Here is a 20,786-nt window from a genome sequence, read left to right as displayed (position 1 = left end):
GTGTGCCCATTGGATTAAAAATCCAGAAATGCTCTAGGTGAGTATATTTGTAATTGCAAATGAAAAACAATGTATGCTAGAGTAATGAATGGTTATGTAAGTGTAGCAATAAGGAAAAAGGTATATAGATATATGAGGAGAGGGTGATCTTCTCAATGAACCTATTGAATTTTTCCATCTCCCAGATAAAATATTTATTATAATTGGCAGAAATATGAAAGAGCACACAATGAATAGCAAGTTAAATAAGTTTTGTAAAATGTGGTATTTTAACCATAGCTCTGGGTGCTCTGTGAGAATATAAATGAGAAAATTTTTCATCATCAAAGAAATTAGGAGAAGAAATCTAATTTCCATTTTATGGCAATACCTCCTAGTACAGCATTCGTTTGTGAGTTCTTTTCCCACCTCTACCTCATCTTAAATTGTTATATACTTTTTCATGAGGAAGGTTTCAGTTAGTGCAGTTTATTTGAAGGGAAATGTGGTGAGGGAGGAAAGATGGAAGGAAGTTTGGAGATTATGCATTGTCACAGAACTCACAGAAAAATCAAAGGGAAGTAAACTAGGATGCTCTAGTCTTGCTAACCTGGGAACAGAACGGTAAAAACAGTATTGAAAGATGATAAGTTTTCTGTAGAAGTTAAAGGTTTAGTTGTCTCAGGATTTTATGTATACATAATTCCATAATTAGAAATTATATAACTGCTGTCTACTTCATCAGTTTTTATATTGTTATTTCTCCACTCAATCAGTTTTTAAGTAATCCTTGCAGATGTTCTCTTCTTCTTTAAAATTCTATAAATCCTATTTCATCATCATGGCTTTGTGTTCATGTGTATTTGGTTAAAGGAAGAGTATAGATGCTTTAAAATATTTGAAGACAAAGTTCAAATAACTTTGTGATAATACTCATATCCAAACACTGACCCAAACAGGGCTAACTGGATACACTCATGTACACAAGGACATATAGCTGAAGGGAAAAATGTTGCTATATCTTTTAAAACTTTTTTTGGTAAAACATATTAATTTTTAATGTAGTAGAGTAAACTGGTTATAGCATAAATGTAAATAAGCTGTCTTCTACCCCCAATCCATTAATGCTCAATTTAAATTTAAGAATTTCAAGATAAACTAATCAGGAACAGTTTTTCTCAAATCAAGCCAACCATCAAACTCCATTTGAAAAACACGTTTTCCTTCTTTGTTTGAGAGTAGCATTGATCTTTCACTTGTTGCTTTATTTGTGGGCAAATGAAAGCATCAGAGAGGCAGGGAAGCCCCTGGGAGTGTGACCATCTCACAGACATTAAGCCTGCAGATGGAGTCCTGGATCTCCTGATGAGGGGCTCAGTCCTGAAAAGGGCCTCTCTTTCCCTCTCCTGGGAGTGCTGACCTCTGAAGCTGGGAGCGACGGGAAGTAGAACAAACAAGAGAAAAATTTAGGTCCTCTGGAGATCTTATGGATAATGCTTTGGTTTCTCTTGAGAGCTCTTGCACCTTGAGCTCTTCCACTTTCTCCTCTTTTGTTGCAGGACTAGTGCTGGGAGTCAGGGAGAGGTGAGGCTTTCAGCAAGACTAGGGCTGGAGTCTTGATGCAGACCCCAGGAGGAAGCTCTTGCTGAGTCTCCAGCAGGTGGCTCTTGTCTAGTTTCTGGGCTGTGGCTTATGACTATCATTTGCTAAAACTTTAGGGAAGAAGGAATGTTCAGATACTGAGATGTCCAGACTATATAACTCATGGTTGGCTCAAGGGTAAGCAGGCCTCCTTCTTTTTGCCCAAGTCTCTCTTGCTTTCTTCTTGGTTTCTTCTTGGTTTCAGTCTCCTTTCAACACTTCTTTTCACAGCTCTTAGGTCTTAGGTCCTCATCTTAATGCTTGGTCTATGGAACCTCAGGGAAGAATCTAATATCAACCATTTGTCTTTTTTGGGGTTGGAGTGGGTGGGTAGTTCTTTTATTTTAAGACATAGATCTCACTGTGGGATAACCTTTGCTTTTTACTAACCAAATTAGTAGAAGGTATTTGAGAGAGGAATTGGTTCATCTAATCTATTTAGGATAAAGTGGACTTTAGAGTGAGGATGTAATCTCAAAAGTTTGTGTATGAGTTGTGAATCTCTAAAATGTGATCTTTAGGTGCTCAGGGGATTCTGGTGCAGGTGCTAGATGATCTGAGTTGGCAGTAATTGGAACTTTCTTGTTGCAAAACAGAAAATCTCAACACAGCATTTCCTGATGACCAGTTTCTGTGTCTTGTCTCATACACTCCTTGCTTGGATGCTGTATCGATACTTTGCTAAGAAAATTCAATCTCTTAGTGCAATTTCCAACACAGTGCAAAATCTCAACACAGCATTTCCTGATGACCAGTTTCTGTGTCTTGTCTCATACACTCCTTGCTTGGATGCTGTATCGATACTTTGCTAAGAAAATTCAATCTCTTAGTGCAATTTCCAAGAAATATTTATTAATTGAGGCTGATTCACCATCCCAGAGTTCTAATATCATCAGTGGGCTGTCCAGTGAAATCAGTCTTAAAAATGTTCCTTCAAGTATTTGCACTAGTCCACTAATCTTGCTTCTCTTGTCTCCTGGAGCTGCAATCCTAGCTTAATTCCAAATTTGGACATTCATTTATGTATTCATTCACTCAGTCAGTCAAGCATTTAATATTTATTGGGTGTCAGTTCTTGTTGCTGTGCTAAACCTTCAGGGTACCAAGATGAGTAAAACCTCAAAATTCCATAATCGTTGGAAACCTTAGAGATCATCTGGTGAAAAGCAAGAAAATCAGAATAAAATATCTTATGATGCATGAAAAAACAGCTTCTCTGCTCAAGAGAGGTGAGAAGCCAAGAATAACTCTGTATGCCAATTTTCCAGACTCTGAGAATTTTATAGCCTTAAAGTGCCACGGAGATTCTGTTGTCGTTTATGCTTTTTGCTATTTATGTTACAGTTAACAAGATCAACCTTGCTAGGAAATGACCAGGTGAGCTCAAGAGTCCTTTCCTTTTTCCCCAGACTCCCCACTAGCTCATGCATTTCTCAAATAGAAACTGAGGTCATTGCATATTTTAGGGATGTTTAAATAGACTTAAAGCTAAAAGGGGTGTTAACTGAAATCTTTCCCTTTTTGGAAAAGAAAGGGAAGAGAAAGGACTGGAGGGTACTGATAATTTGGGTGAAGAGTTTCTACTCAGAAGGGAAAGTGAAAAATTTCGATGAAGTCAGTTTTATTCCAGAGCTAGTAGCCTGTTAAACAGAACTATAGTTAAACTTGTGTTAATACAGCTAAATGCAGATCTTTACATACTTAAAATACCCAAAGAGTTGCTCGTTCGAATTGTGAGCAAATATTTATACTGAGCATTGAGGGAATGGTTTTGAATATTAAAAATGCGCTGCAATAGAAGTTTTTATTGTGTGTGTGTGCGTGCGCGTACACCCCCCCATTAAAAAGGAATAATAATTCAGGATTTCTGAACATCTTTATTTAGGCAATTTTCTGTCAAACCAATAAAATGCATTATATGTCCTTTTTAATGAAAGAGAAAGCAAACACTAAAAGATATAACATCTGCTGGAAATAGACTCTTAATTAAAAACATGCGTAGATATAAGGACCAAGGGACAAAAGATAGGTGCAGGAATTATGGCAAGATGTTAATGTTTAAAGTAATTTTTAAAAACATCATGTATGATAGCAAGTGCATAGATGAAATATTTTTGGAGTAAAAAAAAACCCATTCTGAATCTTATCTGAAGATTGACAGCAATGTTTATTTGCTTTAGGCATAATTAGTCTTTAATATATTCTCACCGAGTCTTCAGCTCTTAATAGATGGAAAGGCCATATTCACTGACTATTTGAGGATTCAAATTTTCTTTCAGGAAGCGTCATTCTTACTTGAATTACTCAATTGATTAATCCCTTACAAGTGATTAAGAACCACTGCTTACCTCTTTCCAACTTTACTCATCAAAGCAGGTTTGTGTTTATCAGCTGATATAATGTAGTCCCTTAAGTGAATGGTATCATCCAGTCCTTTTGGTAAGAGACCTTCTGTTTGGAACAGCAAATAGAAAACTAACTGGAAGACAGATTTGTTTTACGCTCAAGGGAGAAAAAAATATATTGAAAAATTATAAAGAACATAATACAATGCAAGATGAAATTATGCTGTCTGATGACTTGCACACACCTGCAGCACAATGCAGTGTTGTAAACCTGCAAGCTTTGAGGACCGGTCCTGTAGGTGGATAAATGAGACAGCTCTGATGTGGTATAATTTCAAGATTTCCGTAAGCTCTACCCACTTCTTCAACAATCCCATTGCTTTGCACTGAGATGTTGGCTCCAGAAAGCCTCTGTTGAAGGGACTGTCCTACAAGGTAGAGAAAACAAATGAACTGACTTTATCAGACCAAGCAGCTCTTAGCTAAAGAAAGCCTATGAGGGAGGGAAGCACAGGACAAGTAATTTTTGAAGGCATGAGTGTGAGGTTAAGATGGGAATTCTGTGCATGCAAGTGAAGTTGGAAAGTTTATTCTGGGCAGGATAAGCCCTCAGTAGTATCCTGGTAGGAGGCTCTGGTAATCTAGGGACAGCATGAGAGCACTGTGTCATTTGTCTGGAAAAGAAGACAGAGGAGAGGAAGTATGAGAGTGAGGGACACACTGAGGGCTTGCACTGCCTGTGCCGTGGTTCAGCTGCAGCCCAATCCTGCGAGGCTGACCTCAGTTCATTGATCTCTGAGCATGCCCATTCTCTTCATAAAGCACCTTTGTTTTCTGCCCAGTGCACAAACATCACGACCCGTGTCTGAGAATGTTGGGAATTTTATTAGGTCCATAAAGTTTTAGCTGTGGTCTAGTCCACTGAGGCCAAAATAAATAAATCGAGAGAGTGTAAAAGTAACATTAAAAAAAAAAAAACCTGGCTTAAAGAAAGAAAAACTACTGAAGCTCTAAAGTAACTTTGTCACAGTGGTTTTAGAGGGGTTTTCTCCCTACCAGCTAAGAATTTTGTAAAGTACATGCTGAGAAACTGCAGTATAATTGCAGCCAACAAATTCACTTTTCAGATTTCTCTGAGAATATTCTGTTCTGCGGAGTTAGGTTTAGAGGTTAAAATGATTGACAATTTATTGGCCATAGGCCTAAAGCTAAGTGGATAAAAAAGCAAAATGCCTTGGCTTTCAGAGTCAGGCTTTCTGGGAAAATATTAAAGATAAAGTTAATGACTATTGATAAAGCAATGCATTTCCCAACGAGCCCTTTCTCTTATCTACTTTCCTAAGGTTCAAAATTTATATCACTTAAATTTTCTCCCAATAACATTGTTAGTGTCATAATAATGATATTAATTATACTTACTATTAAATATAATAATGATTTGAGTGCTTACTAAGTGTCAGGCACTATTCTAAGAACTTGAAATGCAGTAATTAATTTACTTCTCACTATGCAAATTAGCTACTGGCATGATCCTCCCTTTTATAGCTGAGAAAACTGAGAGACAGACCAGTTAGGTGACTTGCTTTAGATCATAGAACCAGGAAGTTGAGAACCTGGAATGAAAAAATATCTATTTAGCTATCAGCTCTTAAGGTTATAAAAGCATTACGAATGAATTTCTAATTCCACTCCTTGTGGTGTCTTTCCCCATTGTCATCACTATCAAAATCCTTTTGTCGGTGTCCAGTATGAGTTCTAAGAATGTAATTAATTAGTAGTGAAAAAAACTATAATCCAGAGTAGAAAAAACCAGATTGAGAATAATAGTACAATATGATGCCCCCATGTGAAATTTAAATTCCATACTTAAAGAAAACATACAATGTTAATATCCCATATGTGTGTTTGTAAAAGCCATATCAATTTCATGAGAGTAAGACTTTCTGGTCCATGAGAAGGGGAGGGGAGGGGTGGTGGTGAGAGTCTAGAAGCAATCACTTGAAATGGAGACTGTTGTTAATTCTGAGTGATATGACTATTTTCTCTGGATTTTTGTATTTCTTAAATTTCTATTATAATAATTTTTTTGAGATGGATGGAGTCTTACTATGTTGCTTAGACTGGTCTCAAACTCTTGGCCTCAAGCAATCCTCCGTCCTCAGCATCTTGAGTAACTAGGGTTGCAGGTGAGAGCCACCACACCTGGCTAAATTTCTAAAAATATGATAAGCAGGAGTATATATGAAGGACACTGATTCCTGTGCCAAAGAGACCTTCATTTTATTGGAGAGTCAGGACGTGCAGATAAGGAGGAGACTAAGACAAGGTGTTAAATTAGTGCCATAGCATGTAAGGCTTGCGGAGTTTCACAGGAGAGATCACTCAAGGTGAGAAGTGGGTACAGCTTCATGGAGGAGAGAGATGTAAGTTGGTCCTTGAAGCTTTAGCCTAGATAAGTGAAGAGGAGGGAATCCCACGCAGAGAGCTGGACAGAAGACCAGACTAGGGGAGAAATTTAGTGGTGACATTCACAGCAATGGTGAGTGAAAGTCCAATGAGACAATGTACACAGAATGTCTAGTGTGGACTTGGTACAATACAGGTAAATGTAAAGGCAATACCAAGCAACAAAAGAGTTAGTACCCACCCTCTGTACTGACATTCATGATCCCCGTGGCCTATTGTTGGGAGTCACACCCAGGGGCATTTATTATCTTCGTTTGACGCTCAAAGGAACCATAAGTGTTTAAGGGTCATTTTGTTTATAAAAACAATGCCCCACTTTAAGACCTATTGCAAAAATGCCCCCATATGTTTCTAGAATATTGTCTCTCTTTTCTCTCCAGAGCTAGCTCAGAAGTGGTATGAAAAAAAACTTAGAAAATAGTTGTTTTTCATTTTTCACTCATTGAATTCTTACCATATGCCCTCAAAGACAGTCAGAAGAGTGAAGACACACACACAGCTGAAGTAGGAGGCAGAAAGAGAAAAGGTCAATGGTAGGCAAGGGTAAGTCATGTGAAAGTTTAGAAGAAGGACAACTGTAGCCTCGTTGACTGATCTTGGAAAGATTAGTTCCTGATAGTTCTATAGTTTTCTAATTGGGCAAGTAGTTGACTTCACAGCTATGGCAGCATGTCTTCTCTGAGTTAGCTGAGGGGTTTGTGCGTCAGGACATGGATTGTGAACAATTCTCCTTAACCCCTTTCACCTGGTATGATCATATGGAGCATTTACCACAAGGACGCTGAAAAAGAAAATAGGTGTGTTCATGGCTGTATGGGCAGTATGGCGTGGGATACCAGACCAACTCCTCCCGGTCCCCTCCCATACTGTGAAATATGCCCTTAGTCTCTTCCTAGTCCCAGTTCCCAGTGTTCTCACAGTCTGGGTGTTTCTTTTTAGGATCTATGTGTCAGGCGATTGATTGGAACATGCATGGCTCCTATTGGACTACAACTTGGGTGGTGCCCATTTTGTGATTGTTCTGTTTCTCTGAGGGAAGGTTAAACGATCTGAGGTGGGTCTCAGAACATCACAAGGACACTCCATTGCACGCATGGTGGCAGCGCCCCACGAGCAGGGCTGAGTTTCTTTATAGGGAGTGCTTCTGCCCTTAGTGCAGTTACCCTTGGTTCCTTTCATTTTTACTAGGCTCAGCTTTTCACTGGTCCTTCTCCCCTGAGACTGCCGTATAGAAAGTGATATCTCAGCTCTCATTGGCTTATTTTGAGTGGAGGTAGAGTGAGGGAGTCCAATTATTATTGTCTCAGTAAGAGACATATTGAGATAATAATATTGTTTCTTGTCTATTATGGTCTATTGTTATTATTGAGATAATAATAATTAGACCCCCTCACCCTACTTCTCCTAAAAATAATCTTTAGCTTATTCAGAAGAGCATATTTAGCAACACAAATGAAAAAAATATTTTTTTCAGTAAATTCTGCTAATCTCTAATGTATTTTCACATGCATAAACAGATCCTGGTTCTGGACCTAAACATATAGAATATAATTTTTACTTTTCCTTTATCCAAGATGAAACTTATAGTATTCTGAAAACTTCCCCATACACCCTGCCATTCGCTTTGTTTTTATATGTTCCTTACTGATGCTCATTGAGTGATCTTGAAAGACTAGTTCTTGATTGATCCTTGGTTTTCTAATTCGGTGTGTAGTTGCTTTCAGAACCGTGGCAGCATATATTCTATGAGTTAGTGGAGCCACTGAGATGGCTCTTAAAAGAAAACCCACAGGGCTATCTGGCAGTCAATCCAAGTGGAATAAATTTAATACAGACAGTGGAAGAGGCAGTAGAGATGTCCTCAGTCCTTGTTCACAGCCCTGAAGCAGAAGGAGTTTAAGGCTAATTGAAGTTTTGAAAGGGAAAAACCTAAAGTCCCTCACATATTGTAAGGCAGACTAGCCAAATGTCAAAAATGTATGGAATCTGGAACCAGACTACCTGGTTAGAATCTGGCTCCTGATCCTACTGGTTATGTAACCCTGTTCTTCAGCGCTTTCATGCGTAAAATGCTGGGCTCTATGGAAGCAAATGATAAGACGGACTTTCATGTACAGAGCATTGATGAGAGATCAGTACCTGTAAAAGGTAAAGGGAGGAAGGGAATTGGGAGAGGGAGAATTCAAACAGTGATTCAGGCCTGACAGTATAGGGGCTAACCCAGTGGGGAGCTCTGGAGTGAGTATTGTCCATCAGTGTTACCCCAGGTCAGGCTGCAGTTGCCAGGCCTTTCTTCCCAAATTTATTCTGCTTCACAGGGTTCCTGTGTGAAGAACGTGACTCTGGACAAGACAGCTCTGCAGTTGAGACAGACCCTGAAGGAGCTGGAGGCTACCTGCTGACCACTCTTCCCAGCAGCTGAGAAGTGAGTCATTTTTTGGAGTGGGATCTTGGTGACAAACCTCCATGTCTATCAAAAAAGTAAGTAATGATAATACCTACCTCATGGGGTTGTGACGAGGAGTAAGTGAGTTATTATCTGGAAGAGTTTTTAGAAGAGCGTTTGCTGCTATCACTGTGTGTACCTATGTGCACGCAAGCGAATGTATGCAATGCTTCTGTTCCATCGCCAGAATCATGGAGAATGACTTCTAGAATGTAGTGAACTAAAGCGAATGTTTCCACATCTTATTTACTCTCCTTCTCTGTTAGAAGGCTCATGGGTTATTTTATGCGTTACTTTGTTAGGCAATTCAGATGGTCTTGACTTCTTTGTCTTCTGGACATGATGAATGTTAGAAATCTTTTCAATCACCCTGGGCAGTCATGATATAAACCTTGGCCTGTTTTTCCTACCAGATGATAAAATGTGAAGAGTAGGAGCCTAGCAGGACTAACGAAGGATGTGATCTAGGTTGGGGCTCCAAGGAAAGGTTGAACAAATTGTAAAAGGAAGCAAACACACTTCTGTGCATTGAATCCTCAATTGAGACTCTGGGAGAGCAGGAGGCTCTTAGGGCTGACTTCAGTCAAGAAGCTTGGTGTTTAGGGTACACAGAAAGCCCAGCCTGGCTCTCTAGGTTGGCTGGCTTCTGAAATTCCAGATTCCGGTTTATGTTCTGTCTGGGCTTTCTCAAGTGCTGTAGGCTCAAAGTGCAAAGAACTTCGCCCTTTGAAATTGTCTGAGGTTACTTCTCAGATTGAATTGGGTAACAAAGGGCTCACTCTTGTTGACAAAGAACAGAAGATGTCTGTTTCCTGGGGCATGGTGATTGGTACTAGGGTATATTCTTTTAAAGAATGAAGCTAAGAGTAAAGGTTTTGATTTTGGAAGAGCTTACACTCTGAAGAAAGGAGAGCACAAACTGAGAAAAATGTGTGCATAAAAATATGAACTTACATGTGAATGCTGAGAGAGTGAGTCTACCTCATGGCTAGGTGAGTTCTGAAAGTGTTTTTGTGGGGAGTCTCTGAAGAGAGGAGTCTGGGAAGACTCTGAGTAAACGTTTGGAAGAATGTTTTGAGGAGGGAAGGAGATCATGACTTGTTGAGAAAGAAGACCCCCTTAAGAATTCACAAACATGTGAATTCCTTACATAGTCGAACCTTGAACAACACCAGTGTTGGGGTACTGATCCCCACACACAGTAAAAAATTCTTGTATAACTTTTGACTCCCTCAGAACTGAACTACTAATAGTTTACAGTTGACCAGAAGCCTTACTAATAACATAAACAGTGAAGTAACACATATTTAGTATGTTATATGTGTTATATCCTTACAATAAAGTAAGCTGAAGAAAAGAAAATGTTATTAAAATCATAAGAAAGGGAACATATATTTACTACTCACTAAGTGAGAGAGGATCATTGTAAATTTATTTATGCTCATCATTTATGTTGAGTAGATGGAGGAGTGGGATAACTTTTTATTTTTATTTTGTACTACTCTGTATGTCTTAGGGGTGGCAGAGGTAGGGAGATGGAGGAGGTGGAAGGGGAGACAAGAGAAGCAGACACACTCGGTGTAACTTTTATTGAAAAATATCCCCATATAAACGTACCTGCACAATTAAAACTTGTGTAAGGGTCAACTCTATGCAGAAAACATACATCTATCACTTTGGTATCCCTAGAACTTTGCATAGCATCTGGCACATGGTAGATCTCAATAAATATAGGTTGAACTGAGGGCAACCCGTCAGGCTACTGCAAAGGGGATGGGCTGGAGTAGAGGGGGACAAAGTTGAAGAGAGATGTGACCATGAGCCAGGGATAAGAGGTCTAGAAAGGGCCTGGCTAGAACACCAGGAATGACCAAGGAAGTCTAAGACCTGTGTGGATCTGTGTTTCTTCATCAGGGTCTCTCGATGTGTTCTCAAGGCCCAGGAAGTGCTCCCTAAGATTTTGAAAAGGCTGCCTTTTTGGTCATCTGAATAACCATATGGTAGCTAATCCTGCTGGATGATTTAGATGCCATATTTTCTTTGTATTTGTAGTTGAGGATTAGCATCATGTAACTGCCAAAATAACAGCATTTCACTTTTAAGATGCTGTTAGTCACTCCTGGTTGCTGTTGGGATGGTTGCTCCTAAAGTCAAAATCACAGTAACCATTTCTCGGCTGCCGCTGTTCAGTGGAAGACTGTTTATCCTGGAGTCTAAACAATAGCAATGTTCAAGAACAAAATTGTTTGAAGTGACTTTAAAATGTACATATATATTTAATCTCTTTATGTAACAATGATGAGCTCTGGTGCGTTTGCTCTCATGGATGCCTGGGAATTCAGGGGTCCAGGCGGCATGGGGCATCAAGAAGGAGTGAATGGAAATGGTCGCTATAGAATGATACCAGTTCCCTGCAACCCCCTTGTCTCTGTCTTTCTGTCTTTTTCTCATAAGATTGAGTTGTGGTGCTTCTGGGATATTTATTATTTTGGCAGGTAACAGCTAAGCAAAAGTGCTAAAATGTTAAGTTGAAATTTGGCAAATGTATTTCGCATATCCCATTGTTTCATCTGAATACTGAAAAGAAAAAATAAGGTGATAAGTATAAGAAATATTGGGGTGTGGAGCAGTGTTTTCCATCCTTGTATGCTTTTGGAATTAAGGCTCTTGAAATATAGAGAATCCTGATAGAGCTATAAACCAGGACATGCAAAAAAAAAAAATTGACGAGAGTGTGCACACCAGATTTTAAAAATCTGTTTCAAAGACGCAATTTCTCCTTTGCAGTGAAATTTGCTCTCAGAGGAAATTTTCTTAGAGCAAGATTTTGGTTCCTTGATTGTTTGATACATGGACTTGCTGATTTGGTTTGCATGAAAATGTTATGGTGTGGCAGAGCAATCTATTCTTAAATTGTTGAAGCCTAATGAGAAAAGAAAAGCGTGGGTTTAATATATAAATGATGGGATTGTACCACATGATAGTATAGTTCATTATATGGAGGAAATGTTTGCAGTTACTGGAATACAGAGCAAAGGTTGTAGAATTGGGTTATCATGTGAGAAACAGTGGCATAGATATGCTGAACTCAAATGTCGTTGCCTAGTAGCAGTAAGTTTCATAGAGTCCATTGTGAATTGTGTTTGATTTGGGCATGTTAATAATGTATAGTTCTTTCAGAGTTACCAATATACTGAAATGTGTAAGCGTAATCCATGAGGTCAGCTACTTTTGTCTGTTTTATCACTGTATCTCCAGCACTTTCAACAGTATCTAGTACATAATAGATATTCAGTAAAAACCTTTTGGAATGAATACATTTAAATTTTATTGGCTTTATGGTTTCATTGTGTTTAGTTCTTGGATTTGTTTTTGTTTTATGATTGTGTAAGAACTTTATGCTTAAGAACTTTAAACCTAGTTCTTTGTTGTGCATATTGAAATGAAATTAAGATAGTTAAATTCAACCAGAGTCTGTGAAAGTGTTTATTTTTATTGGTGTCTATATTTTAGTTTGTCAAGCACTGCAATGGAGCAGGAGTAATCATGCTACAAACTCTGTTTTATGTGTGTTAGAGGACAAGGGAAGTAGAAAGTGAACAAAGAAAACAGAAAAAGAGAAAGTTTAGACATGAAGCCAAGACTATGAACCTCAGGAGTTTCCAGGGACTGACGCCGTTGCTTCTATAGTGGGTTAAATATTTCCCCCAGAAGTCTGAAAAAAGAATGCAAAACCAGAATTGTGAAGGTGATCTTATTTGGAGTAAGAGTTTTTGCAAGGATCTAGAGATAAAATCATCCTGGCTCAGGAAGGGCCCAAAATTTGATGATGGATGTCCTCATAAAAGAAAAGGAAGAGACACACAGAGACATAGAGGGGAAGGCCATGAGAAGAAAGCAGAGGTTGGAGAGATGCATTTACAAGCTAAGAAGCGCCAAGAGCTGTGGGCAGCCACCCACAGCGCGGGAGAGATGGAGAGCAGGTCCTCCCTCGAGCCTCCAGGAAAAAAGCAACTCTGCTGATGCTTTCCCTGCAGACTTCTGGCCTCTGGAACTGTAAGGGCATACATTTCTATGGTTCTAAGCTACCACACTGGTGATAATTACTGCCCTAGGAAGCGAATGCAGTAGTGGAATACTGAGATAAACAGAACCCATCTTTAGAACTGATGAAACACTAATATGCTTGCTTATTAATAGATATCTAATTTTCTTACAGAAGTTTTTAAAAATCATATGTCTCCTAAGTGAATTCACATTTGAGAAGCTCTGCACAAAGCCCGTTAAAAACCACCCAACTCCCACAAAGCTGATTTCTGACATGAAGGATGTTCCTTCTTTGTCCAGAGCCTCAGTTACGGCCATCCACCCCCACCTCTCCTCCACTGAGCACACATGGCACACACGTACTCCAGTCAAGGCTCCTCTTTCATCGTTCCTCTCCTTTGAGGTAAAGAAAGCAAAATGAGGTGACTAGTTTGCTAAAGGAACTATTTCAAATGATTATTGCTAACATCCAAAGTCAAAGCCAGATACAGTCCCATGAGTCATTCTTGACTAACATTATAATCTGTCCATGGGCTTAATAATTGTCACATTTCCATGTGTTGCCTTACAATCGTTAATCTCTTTCTGCATGAGAGGAGTACTTTTCAATGTGGCCGTCTAGAAGTTAAGAGTGGAAAAGAGTATATTTTCTCTTTATAGATAGTTTCAAAACTCAATTTAAAAATATTTCCAAATATGCACTGAATATATAAAATATCATATAATCATTGAATAAGTGCCAGATCCATGAAGGTTTTTTTTTTCCTTTTTTTCCTGGCAGGAAGATACATAAATTAGACCAGCATGGGTCCTACAATCTTCTTTTGAGAAACCTGTGCATTCCTTTCCTGCCATTAGCTAGAAAAGGCACTTTATATTCCACATCCCAAATAGAGCCTTGGGTTTAGAAATGCTAGTGTTTTCATCTCCTTAAATCAGAGAGGACTCTGAAGGGTGGGGAAGAGGTATTATTTTTCATTTCAACCATTTTAAAGAATTAACTTTCCAGAAGAACTTTTGTTTCTGTAATAAACGTAATTAGACCTACTTATTCATTTGAAAAAAAAAGAAAAAAATACTTGGAAGAGCCAAGAATCTGTCAGCTCCATAATAGTGGTTGACCAAGCTCTGGCGTTGAACTCTTACAAGATTTTTGGAGTGGAAGCAAGTCTTACAAGGAAGCAAACCTGGGGCGACAAGATCTGGGCTTGACTCTGTTGCTGGTGTGCTCTGCAGTCAGGGAAGAAAGGTTTCGTCTCTGAATTTAATTTATCGGTTAGGATATTTCCCAAAGTGAAACTGCCTTCTCCCCTAACCCAAAGGAATGGGAACCGTCTTGCAGTGAGACAGCCCGTGGTGGAGGAGAAGCTTGAGAGATGCTGTTGCACGTGTTCCCAAAGCTGGATGTAAAGAAACTTGATATGTTGAATGAGATTTTCGATGGATTGGCAAGCTTGGTATTGAGGCGTCTTCTGTGTTTAATCTGCGGGTGAAACGACTACCTTTTGTATTATGTTTTCACGCATAGTAAAGTCCCTGGATCAGGAGGCCAAGGAAGCAGGCTCTATAGCAGAAAGACAGTTCCACGTGGGCTCAAATCCTACCTCTCTCCTCTCCTAGCTGTGTGACCTTAGAAAAAAGACTTATGTCACCTTACTCTATTCTTTCAGTTGTGAAATGGGCATAGATGTGGAGAATTCAGAGTCTGAATTCATAGATGCCGGGGTATGAAACAAGTTAGTCTGGCCTGCTGCCCAGCATGGTGCCTGGCCCCAGGGCGGTCCTTTCCATGAAAGCACAGCAAAAAATTCGCACTCTCCATTCTCTCACCAAGTGAGCATCCCCGGCCCCTCACTTAGCAATGCCTTATATGCTGGCATGCTTAAATATTACCTCATTTCTAAACTTAGTTAAGATTTGGTTTGGCTGTAAATAATAGAGGCCTCAAATATCAGCAGCTTAAACTAGATAGGAATTGATTTCTCTGTAGAAGTTTGCAGTAGACGGTACTGCTGATCATTCTGCTCATGAGTCCTGGGGGACCTAGGCAAGAGCTCTTTTGTTACTCCCTCATGCAAGCCTCTCATCTCACTTCCCATCTTCAGTAAAACAATAGAAGAGAATATGGCCAATAGACACAGGCAGTCAGATCTCAGAACAACGAAGAGTAAGACTGAGTTTTGGTATTTTTTGAGTTCTTTGTAGTCCCTGAGGCCAACTCCACCCCAATATCTCAGTTTTATATCTCCAACAAGTCTGTGTTTTGTTTCAATGTGAGTTGAGTTTCGGCCATTGTAGCTGATAGACTCATGACAAATGTATGCCTCTAGCTCAAAACTCATAGAAAGCACTGTTCATGGTCCTGGCTGTGAGTCTGGGGTAAGTTAAAGTTCTTTGGTTTTAAAACTAGTATTTTTTTAAAAAAAAACTAAAAAATCATATCATCTGTAAATGTGCTAAGCAAATTTATCATTTTAAAATGTAAGCTTAGCCAAGAGGTTAGGAGCATGCAGCATGGCACCAGGGTGCCTTAGTGCAAATCTGGGTCCTTTTACTTAACTAGAGGATGCTTCTGGCAAGCCACTTGATCTGTCAGTGTCTCAGAGAGATGCTAACCAATCAACCTAGCAGGATTGTTCTGAGGATTAAAGGAATTAACATTGGTACAAGTTAAAATAGTATTTGGATCATATTAGCTATAATACTTTATAAGATACTTCTATAAATTGCTAAGATCTGTTTTGGGGGCTCTCAAGTGCAGGCAGAGGTTTATATTAATTTCACTCCTCTGTTCATGGAAAAATTAATAACCATTAATTAGTTACTTTATAAAAACTTTATTGGTAATTTAAAAATATTTTTAAGTAACTACTCTAGAATTTACCAACTTAATATTGCCAGATTTTAATATATTGGGATTGCTTCATACAAGATAAATCTACACACTTAGAATTAAAATATGGCACAGTTTCCTGATAAAACATGGCATGGTTTTATTTTGCTATTAAAGTATCCACATAAATCCAGAATTATGGATGGAATGTAGGTTTTGCAAGCAATTTGATCATTGCCATTACCTTTTCTCTCAGCAATATTTTCTGAAGGCTTATTTGGAAAGCTGGGGCTCAGGAGTGTTACAGGTCATAGCTGGTACTTCAACAATAGCAGACCTGGTGAACTGAGAGTCATGAAGGCACTGACTCTGCAGACAGTGAGCAGAGCTTCAGAAATTTTGAAGTATCAGGATTCCAAATCAGTAAAAGAGCTGGACTCCAGTAAGCAGATATTAAGAATTAGGTTACATTAATGGAATCTGTGTCTGGCCAACTGACACTTTCTGAATCGTCAACTGTGTGATATGTCCTGGGATTAAACATAATCTTGGTGCATGTTGAGAAGGAATACCAGCTCTTGGTTAAATATGTGTAAAGCTCTCAAGACTCAGCAAGGGAAAGATAGCCCAGAAATGTACACTTAAATGTTAATGCTTCTGCAAAGAATCTCAGACCCTCTTATAAACGTCTAAGCGAACAACCTCTTTGCCCTAGCTCAGGCAGCATCTGCCTTATCATTAGTAAGAGATTGCCCTGACCTGCAGCAAGTCTCTCATAATATTCTCACAGCTAGTTGTTTTCAGTTACTTCAACCTTTTTCCAAAGCCAAGCTGCAGAATGTCAGAGCCTGAGACAACTGGAGCAATCCTCTTCATTCCCTGCGTTATTTTACAGATGAGGGAACAGAGGCTTAGAGAGGAAGAACCTGTCCAGGATGGTGCAGCCAATGGCAGCCTCAGGAAGAGGATCCTGACTAGTTCCCTGAAAGGTGGCCAATCGTTATTAGTAATTAAACAGAGGGACAGTTTTCTCCATGAATTGATTTGCATGTGACCTGCTACCATTATTTGCAGATCCTACTGAATCAGTAAGTCCAGGGAATAGCTAACCAGGAATTTGAGCTAGCAGGGACAATCCAAAATGCAACTCCAGGACAGACCTGCTTCTGTGGCTGAAGCTCTGAAACCAGCACTGTAACTGACATGGTAGTCTGACTTGTCACCCCTAAAGGAAGGCTTTCTAAAGAGTGGCTACCTGGGAATTGTCATGCTAGTCATCAAAACAGGGTAAAGCATTTTGTTAGGCAAACCCAGCCTGTTTGTAGTATTCCACAGTGTATATAAAAGTCAGTGGTTGGTTACTAGCTTGTGACAAATAGTTATGGGCAGGAAAATGCTATCTAGATGGTTGGCATACAGTCTAAATGACATTTCCACATCTAAATGTACTCTCAAAGGTAATAACATGTTGCTTGTGATCACTGCAGAGCTGAAAGCACTGCCAGGTTTGAATTTTTAAAACCATTCCTGTCATGAGCTTTTTGACTCTTGACTGCTAAGCAAGCTGAGGTTTTTGGAGTTTTCTTACTAGCTGATCTGTTGAAGAAATTGGAACTGGGGTGCAAGAGAAGGTGTCAGGTAAGAAAATAATTGTGATTTACATTTTATTTTATTTAGAAGTTGAGCAAATATTTATAAGGAGAGAAGTTCTCTGATATAGTTGTTATTGAAAGTAACTTTTAAAAGACAAAGGCCTGATTCTTAAATGCTTCTTACCTGTGTTTCCTTAATGTTGCCTTTGTTTTCTGCACATCCATGAGCACAGTTTGTTTTCTTGCTAGCCTTCCTTTTCTTTTCCTTCAGTCCTTCCAAATTTCTTTTCACAACCTCCAGCTTGGAACATAGGGTAGAGCCAAATGCTGCGTTATTCTCGGCCACGAGGCGCTATAGTATTGGTTCTATTGCCTGCGTGGGTTTTCTCCTGTCCTGGACAACCCAACTCTGTTGCTAAGGGGGACATGAGGCATAGGGTACAGTTGTGGGGGATGTTTCCTGAGTCCTCTCCTGGGAATGATTGTGTGGTCAACTGAGACCATCAGCAGCAGCAGTGGCAGGTCACATGGTCCAGCGGATGGAAAGAGCCCTGTATTCAGGGTAAGGTTAGCTGGGTTCTGGTCCACGTTTCTGTGTGGTCCTGGGAAGATCACTCAATTTCTCTGAGAATCTTTTTCCTCATCTATTAAGTGACAGTGTTGGACGATGTAACCTCTAATTCCTTTCCATTTCCAATGTTCATGATTCAGGAGACTCCATTTGATCCAAGGCGTATCCAATTCTATTTAATAAGAGTCATGTTATGATGGGATTCCTCTCTACATTCTCAAAAGAAAATAAAAATAGACATTTATTTTGGAGTTATAGTAATTGAATCTGACTGTTTCTGGTGTAATTCCAGAGTCAGGGAGCTTACCAAGCATTAATCAAGGAGCATAATGAGCCGAGGTCTCAGTCAGATTTTTCATTTTAAATTAGATATCATTGGTTCATCTCCCACTTACGTACACTGAAAATATCGGTCATCAACAGAGCGCAGTCAGAATTCCATGCAAATCTGTTATTCTCATGGCAGGTAGAGTTGCACAAGTCTCTAGTGGAGAAAATATCATGGAAGTTAGTGGGACCCCTGTCTCAAATGTCTCCTTAGTTATTGTAAGGAGCTATAATCACTCCAGCTCTCTACTTTATTGGGTATGTTATCATAGATGAAAATTGTTGGACAAAACAGCCAAACTTATGGTTGAATGCTAGTGATTGGAGAGGGAAAAAAGGACTAAATGAAAGCTCTCATTTATAAAATGTTGAAAAAAAATCAGGCTGGGTGCAGTGGTTCACGCCTGTAATCACAGGGCTCTGGGAAGCTGAAGCATGAGGATTGCTTGAACCTAGGAGTTTAAGGTTGGAGTGAGCTATGACTGTACTACTGTACTCCAGCCTGGGTGACAGAGTGAGACCCCAACTTAAAAAAATTAAGTACCCTCTAGGAATCTGATTCATACAGTCATCTAAACCAAAGGATCTCAGCTTAATATAAGAACCCACTGGTGAATCTCCATTTGTTTGGGATGTGTTGCAAATAATGTGTTAAGATATATTAGGTATAATAGATAAAGTAATCTAGTTGCAGAATTTCATATGAAAACAATTAGAGCAGATTCAAGGTAAGTGAGAGGGAAAGGGGGTTTAATTACAACCGGAGTTCAGGGAACTGTGTATTACTCTGGGGGTTTCCATGAGACTGAGTCTTGCATATGAACTCATCTTGCCCGGCAGGAAAAAAAAGTTGAAAACTACTGAACTAAAAGATCACTTGTGAAACACTCTCATACCAACCTAGATTGAGCAATCACTAGGGGCTCACGAGTACTAAAATTGTCACTGCAGTGACCACAGACACACACATTCAACTTTTCTTTATAAGATGTACATATTCCCTCTAAAGAAATATTTAGATACTTGGAATATTTAGATATAAAAAGTAAATCATAACCCCAGATACAATCATAGTAACCTATCTCTAAGAGTTAATCTGATAATTAAATGAGTGAATGTAACTGTCAAACATTACAGCTGTGCCTGGCTCAGAGCCAGCAAGCACATCTCAGTGTAAACTGGGATCATGATCATGTACTTGGGAAAACATCCCTTTGATTTCCCCTACAGCTGCTCCTCCTCCAGTGTCTCCTAACTCAGTAAGTGGCACTCTCGTGTTTTAAAGTTTTCAGGCTGAAACGTCACTCCTTTCCGTGTCTCTTGCTGTGTATCCAGTACATTAGATAATCCTATTGATTTTACCTTTAATATATATCCATGCCTCATACCAAGATTAATAATTAATTGAAACAATGTCTTATTAATGAAACTTTGGACTGATTTCAAATTTTTCCCATCATAAAAACTGCTGGCATAAGCATTTTTAGGAACACTCCTAATTATCACAGGATAAGTTGTTGGAAGTGAAGTGTGACCTCAGATATAATTATTTGCAGACTTCTACTACACTACAGAGTCCCAGATTATCTTTTAGGGTAGTTGTGCCAAATTTGATCCCCCCCATCAATAGAGAGGCAACCTTTATTATCAAGCTTGTGTTTGCATAGAAAGATTCCAGAGACAGAGTTTTATTTATTGAGCTTGAATCGCACCAGAAAAGGTCAAATGTACTTAGCAGTATTTCAGATGTTTTGGGGGTGGTAAATATGAGGAATATGATGGAAATAATTTTGATTTGAAGCATTAATGTGCTTTGTGACTGTTGACTTGCAGAACAGTGAAAGGACTGACGATCTTCAAAGCCAGGCAAGCAAGAAACCACTCTGCTCCCAACTGCAAAAAGCCTGTAAGACAAATTATTTCTAAAGCTGACAATTCTGCCCTAACACAAGATGGTTCCATCACCTCGAGTTGGACTAAGGAGGAAAGAGAAATCTTCTAGGAAATACTTCATGGTTTCAAGGATTCTTGAGCAAGGATTGCCAGAGAACATTCCTAAAGATGTGTATAGGCAGTTCAGTCTTGCTCGCATGACTTTCTCTAAGACACACCAGCCCCCATGATCCAACTGTTTCCCTTGTAATGTTGGTTAAAATCAGAGATTCTCATGCCAAGTCTGAATGAGTTAAATAAAGATGCATTTTTGTGATGCTGTATCTACTGGTCTTTAATGGACTACTAACAAGTGGGAATGAAAGTGGGTCACCCTGCCCTAGGAAGCTGGCCCTAGGGAGGCCTAGTAGCCACCTGGTTTAATACTTAGGGTTAGAAATATAAAACTACCCTTGCAGTTTTGTGCAACTTGTATTCCGGGAGCAGGGCTGGAAAAATGTGGTATTCCAGAGGGCCTGCAGTACATTCTTTAGAAATTCCTGTGAGCCAGTGTCAGGAGAACAAGGAAGACTGTTATGGGAAAGCTATGCATGTCCATGGAATTGCACCCTTTTCCTTTATCTCTATTCTATTGCTTGGGGACTTT

At 39.3% G+C, this 20,786-nt stretch overlaps 1 long non-coding RNA gene across 2 annotated transcripts in view; it reads left to right on the top strand.

Annotated features, from left to right (window-relative positions):
* Positions 1-20,786, top strand: part of LOC103791801 (uncharacterized) — a 350,454-nt gene that overhangs the window by 97,063 nt on the left and 232,605 nt on the right. The window contains exons 2-3 of one of the 2 annotated variants that reach the window (XR_013532852.1): positions 8,750-8,912; positions 20,081-20,564. This is a non-coding gene — a long non-coding RNA (uncharacterized LOC103791801). Of the gene's footprint in view, positions 1-8,749; positions 8,913-20,080; positions 20,565-20,786 lie in introns of those variants that run through there. The other variant, XR_013532851.1, reaches the window with a different exon arrangement.

The sequence above is a fragment of the Callithrix jacchus genome, chromosome 3 (assembly GCF_049354715.1).
Source record: "Callithrix jacchus isolate 240 chromosome 3, calJac240_pri, whole genome shotgun sequence".
In the NCBI taxonomy this organism is placed as follows: domain Eukaryota; kingdom Metazoa; phylum Chordata; class Mammalia; order Primates; family Cebidae; genus Callithrix; species Callithrix jacchus.
The sequence above is the reverse complement of the archived record's forward strand: the minus strand, read 5'-3'. Positions and strand labels throughout refer to the sequence as shown.